Genomic DNA, 8683 nt, shown 5'->3' with positions numbered 1-8683 from the left:
TAGTAAAGTTTCTTTTATGAATATGGGTACCCTTGCATTTGAAGCATAGATATTCAGATTGAGAATTTCTCTTGGTAGATTTTCCCTTTGATGAGTATGGCGTGTCCTTCCTCATCATGCTTGATAACTTTCAGTTGAAAATTTATTTTATTGGATATCATAATGGCAACTTCAGCTTGTTTCTTGGGACCATTTGCCTGGAAGACTTTTTTTTTACCCTTTTCCTCTGAGATAGTAACTGTCTTTGTTATGGATGTATGTTTCTTGTATGCAGCAAAATGCTGGAACTTGTTCACATATCCAGTCTATTAACTTGCATCTTTTTAATAGGTGAATTGAGTCCATTAATATTGAGAAATATTAGAGACAGATGCCTGTTGGTTCCTGTTATGTTTGTTTTGTAGGTGGCTTTATGTGTTGTGATTCTCTTCTTTTGGCTTTGTTGTGAGAGGCCTTTTCTTTGGTGTAGTTACCTTCCTTGTGTTGGAGTTTTCCTTTTGGGTCCACTGCAGGGCTGGATTAGTAGATAGATTCTGTTTGAATTTGGATGTGTTTTAGATTATTTTGATTTCTCCACCTATGTTGAGAGTTTTGCTGGGTGCAGTAGCCTGGGCTGGCATTTGTGTTCTCTTAGAGTCTGCATGACCTCTGACCAGGCTCTTCTGGTATTTAGTGTCTCTGTTGAGATGTCTGGTGTAATTGTGATTGGTCTACCTTTGTATATTAGTTTGTCCCTTTTCCTTGCATCTTTTAATATTCTTATCTTGTTCTATACATTTAGTCTTTTGATTATTATGTGAAGAGAGGATTTTCTTTTCTGGTCCTGTTTATTTGGTGTTCTACAGGCTTTTTGTACCTTTATGGCCATCTCTTTCTTTAGATTGGGGAAGTTTTCTTCTATGATTTTGATGAAGAAATTTTCAGGTCCTTTGAGCAGGGAATCTTCATTCTCCTCTATTCCAATTGTTCTTAGATTTAGTCTTTTTATTGTGTCCTGAATTTCCTGGATATTTTGGGATAGAGTTTTTTCTATGTTTTGAATTTCCTTTGACAGTTGTGTCAATCTCTTCTATGGTATCTTCTACACCTGAGATTCTCCCTTCTATTTCTTGTATTCTGTTGATACTTACATTTCTAATTCCTAACCTTATTCATAGGTTTTCCATTTCCAGGTTTGTCTTCTTTTGTGTTTTCTTTATTGTTTCTACTTTCACTTTTATGTCTTGGGCATCTTTATTTGATTCCTTCACCTGTTTGTTTTCCTGTATTTCTTTAAGGGATTTGTTTGTTTCCTCTTTAAGGGCTTCTACCTATTTAACTGTGTTTTCCTGTATTTCTTTCAGTAAGTTATTTATATTCTCCTTAAAGGATTCTATTGTCTTTATGAGATAGGATCTTAGGTCAGCTTCCTGATTTTCAGGTGTGGTGGTGTATTAAGGGCTTGTAGTGGTGGCAGAAGTGGGTTCTGATGATGCCCACATATATTGGCTTCTGTTTCTTGTGGTCTTGTGCTTGCCTTTCACCATCTGATTATTCCTGGTGTTTTCTGGTCTTGGTGACTCTGTTGGAGTCTGCCTCTGTTGTTCCTGGGTGGCTTTCAGGTCTCCTGATAGGCCTGTGGCCCTGGCTGTAGCAGACCACCTGTGGGGCCTTCCAACTGGGGACTCTTCACAGGGGCAGAGAAGCTACTGATCTGTTGCCATGGCTGTAGTAGATCTCCTAGGAGGCCTTCAGACTATTGGATCTTCAGAGGAGCTGTCAACCTGTTGTCCTGTGTGAGGCTGTTCTCCAGGGTGGCCTATGGACTGTGGTTTCTGTTTCCCTATATGTAACAGAACTCCAGGGAGGTTTTCAGTCTATTGGATCAGTGCCCTGCATGCCACAGAGCTCCTGGAAGGTCTTCAGACTGTGGTGTCTGTTACCCAGTTGCCCTGTGTACAGAGGAGCTCCTGGGATGCCTTCAAGCTGTGCTTTCTTCAGGGGAGCAGACAAGCTGGTGATCAGTTACTCAGTTGCCCTGTGTGCAGCAGATCTCCTGGCATGCCTTCATGCTGTGGTGTCAGTTACCCTGAGTGTAGTGGATCTCCTGGGATATCTCAGGCTACAGTGTCAGATGCTCTAAGTGCAACAGACTTTGTGGGATGGCTCAGGATATGGTGTCTTCAGGGGACCAGACTACCTAGCAGACTGTCCCAGCAGAAAGGACCAGGCAGAAGGGGAGTGGTGTTTGGCAGTTGGGGCTTTTGGGGCATGATGGGTCCCAAGTCCACTGAGATCCAAGCAGCAGCTCTGGGACTTCAGGAAGGTTCTTATCAACTGCTCTGAGTGTATTGGATCCTCTGGGATGGCTCATTATATGGTGTACTGGGGGAAGGGGGGCAAACTAGCTAGCAATCTGTCCTAGAAGAAAGGACCAGGCAGAAAGGCTTATAATTTTTCTTTAGCTTATTGTATTTTATTTTGTCATTTTTGGTTGTTATTTCTTAGAAACCTGTTCTTTTCTAAGTATAGACAGAAAAGGAGTTTATCTGGTAGAGAGGGGAGGGAGTAAGTACTAGAAGAAGTAGAGGTAGAGGAAACAATAATCAGGTTATATAGTATGAGAAAAGAATCTTTTAAGTAGAGGGAGGGGAAACGATACTCAGGTTATACTGTACTAGAAAACAATCTATTTTCAATAGCAGGAAAATCTCCAGAAATTTAAAATAATAAATGTTTAAAAAGAAAGAATGAGTGTAGGAAAAATCTACTAGGAAACACATAACTATGGGATGTGACAAGAATATGCAGTCAATATATTCTACCATAGTTGCATGTACAATGGTTTCATGACCTTAAACATCCCTATATAGTACTCTTCCTAATTTTGTTACTGTTTTTAACACTTTCATTATTCTTCTTATGAAGTTAGGCTCTGATTCTTCCTCCTAGTCCCATGCTCCCAGAAGTAAAACTCAGACTCAAAATATATTTACAAATATGTTGGCCATATAGCTAGGCTCTTCTCTCACTAGATATAACTTTTTTTATTAGATATTTTCTTTATTTACACGTAAATTTCTCCATTCCCAGCTTCCCCTCCAAAAAACAAAGAAACAAACAAAAACAACAAAAACAAACCCCTAAATTCTTAGGGAAATGGATGGATCTGGAGAATATCATCCTGAGTGAGGTAACCCAATCACAAAAGAACAAACACGATATGCACTCTCTGATAAGTGGTTATTAACCCAGAAGTTTGGAATACAGGAAGAACAACTCACAAACCACAAGGAACTCAAGAAGAAGGAAGACCAAAAGTTGGACAGTGCATTCCTTCTTAAAAGGGGGAACCAAATACCCAAGGAAGTAGTTGCAGAGATTAACTATGGAGCAGAGACCGAAGGAAGGGCAAGCCAGCCTAAATATAGCTATCTCCTGAGAGGCTCTGACAGTACCTGAATAATACAGATGTAGAGGCTCACTAGATATAACTTAAAACAGCCAATTTATTTTAACCTACATTTTGCCTTGTGGCTGATTACCTGTGCTCAGGTACCATATGTTTCTTTCATCACATCTTCCAAGCAAATCTCCCATGCTTTGCTCCATCCCAGAATCCTCTCTCTTCCTGCTAATGTCCCACCCACATTTCCTGCCTTAGCTCATTGGCTGTTGGCTTTTACATTAACAGGTTATGTTTATAAAAGATTCTGTATACACCCTTCAAGCACTGACATATCAATCTGTCTTTTCTAATGTGGATTTGTGCTAATTAGTTTTATGTCAACTTGATACAAGTTAGAAACATATCTGAGAAGAAGAAACCTCAACTGAGAAAATTGAGGTTGTGTGTGGGCAACCTTGTGATGAAAGAGGGTACTATGGATGGCACCAACCAGAGCTGTTGGTCCAAGGTGCCATAGGAGAGCAGGCCAACCAAGCCACGGATAGTAAGTCAGTAAACAGCATCCTCCATGGTTCCTGCTTTAGTTCCTGCTTCCAGTTTTTTGTTTTTGTTTTCTTGTCATTATTGTTGTTTTGTCCACTTATCTTCCCAGACACAAATACATTCTCATTAATATTAGTTATTATTATAATCTTAAGGATTCTAGCATTCTAATAACTGTGTAGATACATTGTCTTGTTATAAATTTCATTTATTTATTTTGGTTTACCTAGAACTTAGAAATATTCACATATAATTTTTATTGTTTTAAAGTATTTGTTTTGTTTTTTGTTTTATTTTGTTTTGTTTTTTTGAGACGGGTTTCTCTATATAGCCCTATATGTCCTTGAATTCACTTTGTAGAGCAGGCTGGACTTGAACTCAGAAATCTGCCTGCCTCTGCCTCCCAAGTGCTGGGATTAAAGACAGATGCCACCACTACCTGGCATGTTTTAAAGTATTCTTATTGTAAGTGTATACAAGTGCATAAATGTATATAAATTCACCAAATGCATTCAACATCTTGCAAAGGTCATACAATGACATAAAATCTTGAGTAATTGGAGTTTTAGGTGGCTATGAGCATCCATATGTATGCTGGGAACCAATCACAGGTTCTCTTAAGAGCCATAAGTGCTTTTAACCTGTGACCCATCTTTTAACTGCATATGTTTTATTGGTTTTGGAGTTACCTGTGTATTCCAGAAAGAAAAGCCTTGCCCATAATATTATTTTCAAATAATTTCTTCCAATTATAATTTGTGTTTTTACAGATATAACAACATTTTCTTAAAGTAATAAACTTTAATTTTGGCCGAATAGAACTTATTAAATTTTATTTAAGGAAACAGGCCTTTAGTAACATATGTAAAAAACTCTAAATTGTTTTGTTTGTTTGATTGATTATCCTACACATATAGGCCTATAAGTAGTCTTATAATTCATTTTCTTGTTGTCCATATAGTTTGTGTGTCAGCTTTTTCTCTCGATATTCAATGTTTTAAAAAAAGAATTTTTAGAATAAGAATAGTCTTTCTAGATAGAATTGCAGTTATCAATTTTAAAATATTAGCAGATACTAGATGTGTTCATTTTCTTCTAGACTCGATTCTGTTTCATTAATTCATGACTCAGTTCTCTCCGTGAACTAGTTCAGCTCTATAATATGAAATGTGCCACACTCTTCTAGAAAATTACATTTACTAATCCAGCTTCCCTATCTTTTCAAGTAAGTTTTATCAGCACATAAGTATCTATCTTCAACTTGTTTTGGTGTTTAATCAGATCATGTTAAATCTCTAAACCACATTTGAAATATAAACATATTTACAATATTGAGTTTTATAATCTACTATTGTGGACTTTAAAATCTCCCTTTACAGTGTATTTTATTTTTTATAAGGAGATCTTATTAGATTTATAGTCAAGTACTTCATGTTGGAGAGAGCTGTTGAAATAACTTCAAATAGTTTTGAGTTCAGTTATTCCTTGCCAGCATACAAAACTGGTTGTTATTTTTACCTTGCATGTTACAATCCTGTAAACTAACAAGTTTAAGATTTGTAGATTACCTGGCATTTCATATATTATTGAACCAGTTTTCCATACAGACAGTTACATTTCTTTCTTGTCTTCTAGCATTGCTTTTTTTCCCTTGCTTTATTGCACCTGCTTATAAAATTCCATTGTATTGGAATTATGTAATTATATAATTATGCAATGAGTCTGTTGAGTGTACCATTCTTGTTCATGATCTTAAGGGTAGAACATTTAGCCTCTAATAATTCATTATGAAACTTACTTGTCCATTTTTATAGTCTTTTCCTTATCATGCAAGCAAAATGTCTTATATTTCTCTTACTTATTTTGTGATTTTTATTTGCATATATTGACAGTGGATTTTAATTTTCCTTCATTGTTAAGATATCAGTGAGGTATGTTTCCCCTAGAAACTTTGGCTTTTATATTCATTGTCTTCTTTCTACCTGTTTTGAATCAAGTTCCTTATATTTAACTTCAAATAAGCAATATTTATAAAATTATTTTAATGTTAATCTGAAACTTTTCTTTTTTCGTAACAGACTACACCACTAAAACACTTCATACAGACCTTGCTATATTTCCCTCCCTCAAATTCTGACAGGCTCTACTCTTACATTAATGTAGCTCCCCTTGAAAAAACTTCAATTGAGTCTTACTCATTGATGTAATGCTGAATGCTCTGAATGGAACACTCAGAAGGATCTTGTGCAATTGTTTCTGTTATTTTTATTTCTACTTTTATTATATTGCTGTCCAAATAGAAACCTTGCTTCATTTCCATTACATTGAAGTTTAAGTTTCTTTTTGATCCAGAATGTTAAGCCTTGAAGATATTTCTGTGTGCTCTCCCATAAATGAAGTGCACATGGCAGTTGTAAGGCAGATGGTTGTTGTGATCATAGAAAGGAATTAGAGAAGTGATTTCTCAGTGTGGGCTCCACCTTTCAGCTTTGGGTATTTCATTAAGCTAATCCTCAGAATTCCATGCACATCTCTTAGGGATTCTTTTTACTTTTCACTGGGAATATACAGTATTTCTTATGTGGGATCTTGTTGGGTGGACTGGTACAATTTCTGTAGTTCTGTAGTTCAATTTTAATCATGAACCTGTACCTGGGACACAAGAATATAATATCTGCTATGTTTATTGGGTGGATCTCCCTATGTGTTTCTTATTCTACGGGGACCTTATTCTAAGGTCTTCTTCTTCTCCTCCTCCTGTTTCTCCTCCTCTTCCTCATTTTCCCCCTCCTCCTCCTCTTCATCCTGTTCCTCTTCCTCATCCTCCTCCTTCTTCTTCATCTTCTTCCTTCTTCTTATTCTTCCTCTCCTCCTTTCTTCATCTTCCTTCTCTTTCTTCTTCTCTTCCTCTTCTTCTTCTTTTTCTCTTCTTATTTTTCCCCCAAATTCAATCAATTTTCAACCAGGTCAACTACAAAGAAAGTAATGGTTTTTCAGTTATTTTACGAAAGAAGAGATGCATTCTTAGTGATAATCAAAGACTTCTTAGAGAGAAGTATTTTGAAAGAAATGTTAGAGAATAGTTACACTTGAGATAAGTAGAGAAGTAAAGTGTGCTTAAAATACATAATTTATTATTTTTTAAATCAATAAATTTCTCAGCTTTATTCCCAGTATTTAAAAAAAAAACCTTTTTATTGCTTCATTGTGAATTTAACATCATGCACCTCAAATCCCATTAATCTCCTCTCCCCATCATACCTGCCCTCCACATTTGAAACCTCACTAACAACAGGAGAAAAAAATCTCATTGTTGAAACTGTAGTATGTACAGTGTATCCCACAGTATATATCCTTTTGTCTATACTTCTTTGCATGCAAATGTTCATAGCAAAAACTTGTTGGTCTGGTATGAGGCATCTGGCTTCTGATACTCTGTCAATATTAGAACCTCACTGGGACTCCTCTCAGTTATCATGGTATTGTTCTGTGCCATGGGAATCCTGCAATTTTGAATCTGTACATCGGACCCCTTCATTCTAGCAGTTACTCTGTGGTATAGATGTTGAGGTGGATCAATTCACAGTTCTAAATCTTGACCTGGCAGGTATCTGAGCTGGTTAGCCCCTCTCCTGCCTGGTGTTGCATGACGTAGCATGTAGGAGGCTTTTCTCCCATGCCCATGTCACCACATGGCAGACAAGTAGCAGACAAGTAACAGACACATGGCTAGGCCAGCTGTCACATGATCATACCCTCAGGGCCAGGTATCCCATGACCCTGTCACCAGGTTAGGCTCAAGGCTAGTACTCTTCTGAGTACTGCAGCTGATGAGAAACAGAGAGAGCTCTCCTGCTCTTATGACCCCAGAGCCAGTTCTCTAACCTGCCACAAGTGGTAAAAAGCAAGAGAGCAAGGAGGTTATCTCTCCCTTGTCAATAACAGCATGGAAGATGAGTGGCAATGCTAGCTCTCACACTTTCATATGCTTAGAGCCGGATCACAAAATTTTCACAATATGCAGGGCCTTCTCTCCTGAGTACTACAGTTGACTACATGCCCCAAGGACCAGCTCTCAAATTATGCCCAGATGAGAGATGGGGCCAGTTCTGTACAGTCTTCATATATCAACATTGTTCAGGCATCATCCCAGACCAGGGACATCTACCTGACCTTTGGTGGTAACATACCCTTGCTGCTGCAGGGTCATAGACCCAGACATAGTCCCAATTGGTTTCACGTGGTACTCACATCAGGCTGTTTCTTACTACCTTTAAGTCTCTGGTCCTGCCACTCCGCATCATGCCCACATCCTTCAGTTTCTAATCTTCTCCCATTTGTCCATCGCTTATTTGCTCCTCTTAGTGGCACCCAGGGATTACTAGGTGTTTGGGATCATGTCAGTATTGGTCTCAGGAGTGTGATGCCCCACTCCTGCATTACAGCACCTGGTAGGGATCATCGTTGCATGATCTGCTTCCCCAGCCCCCTACTCAGGCCTGCACTGTGCCAGACTAGTCATCATCTCAGGCTAGCATCCTTTCTGAGCTCCTAAGTGGCTGCCAGTTGGTCCATGTTCCCAGGTAGAGTTCCTCTAGTGTCTGACTTGCTCTTTCAGATGTTCACAGATCAAAACATTGAGTATAGACATAGTTTCTCTCCTCTCTGCCACCTACTGACACACATGTGACACAACAGCCACATCTGCAACACCTCTAAGGGCAGGTCTTTTTTTATTTAACACCCTCTTTA

General features: G+C 38.2%; 1 non-coding gene across 1 annotated transcript; it reads right to left on the bottom strand.

Annotated features, from left to right (window-relative positions):
• Positions 1-8527: 8527 nt before the first annotated feature.
• Positions 8528-8657, bottom strand: LOC116081335. Its single transcript, XR_004114831.1, has one exon. It is a non-coding gene; the product is annotated as a small nucleolar RNA SNORA17 (small nucleolar RNA).
• Between the last annotated feature and the right edge of the window lie 26 nt (positions 8658-8683).

Source organism: Mastomys coucha, unplaced genomic scaffold, assembly GCF_008632895.1.
Source record: "Mastomys coucha isolate ucsf_1 unplaced genomic scaffold, UCSF_Mcou_1 pScaffold6, whole genome shotgun sequence".
NCBI lineage: Eukaryota > Metazoa > Chordata > Mammalia > Rodentia > Muridae > Mastomys > Mastomys coucha.
This window is presented reverse-complemented; position numbering and strand designations above follow the sequence as displayed.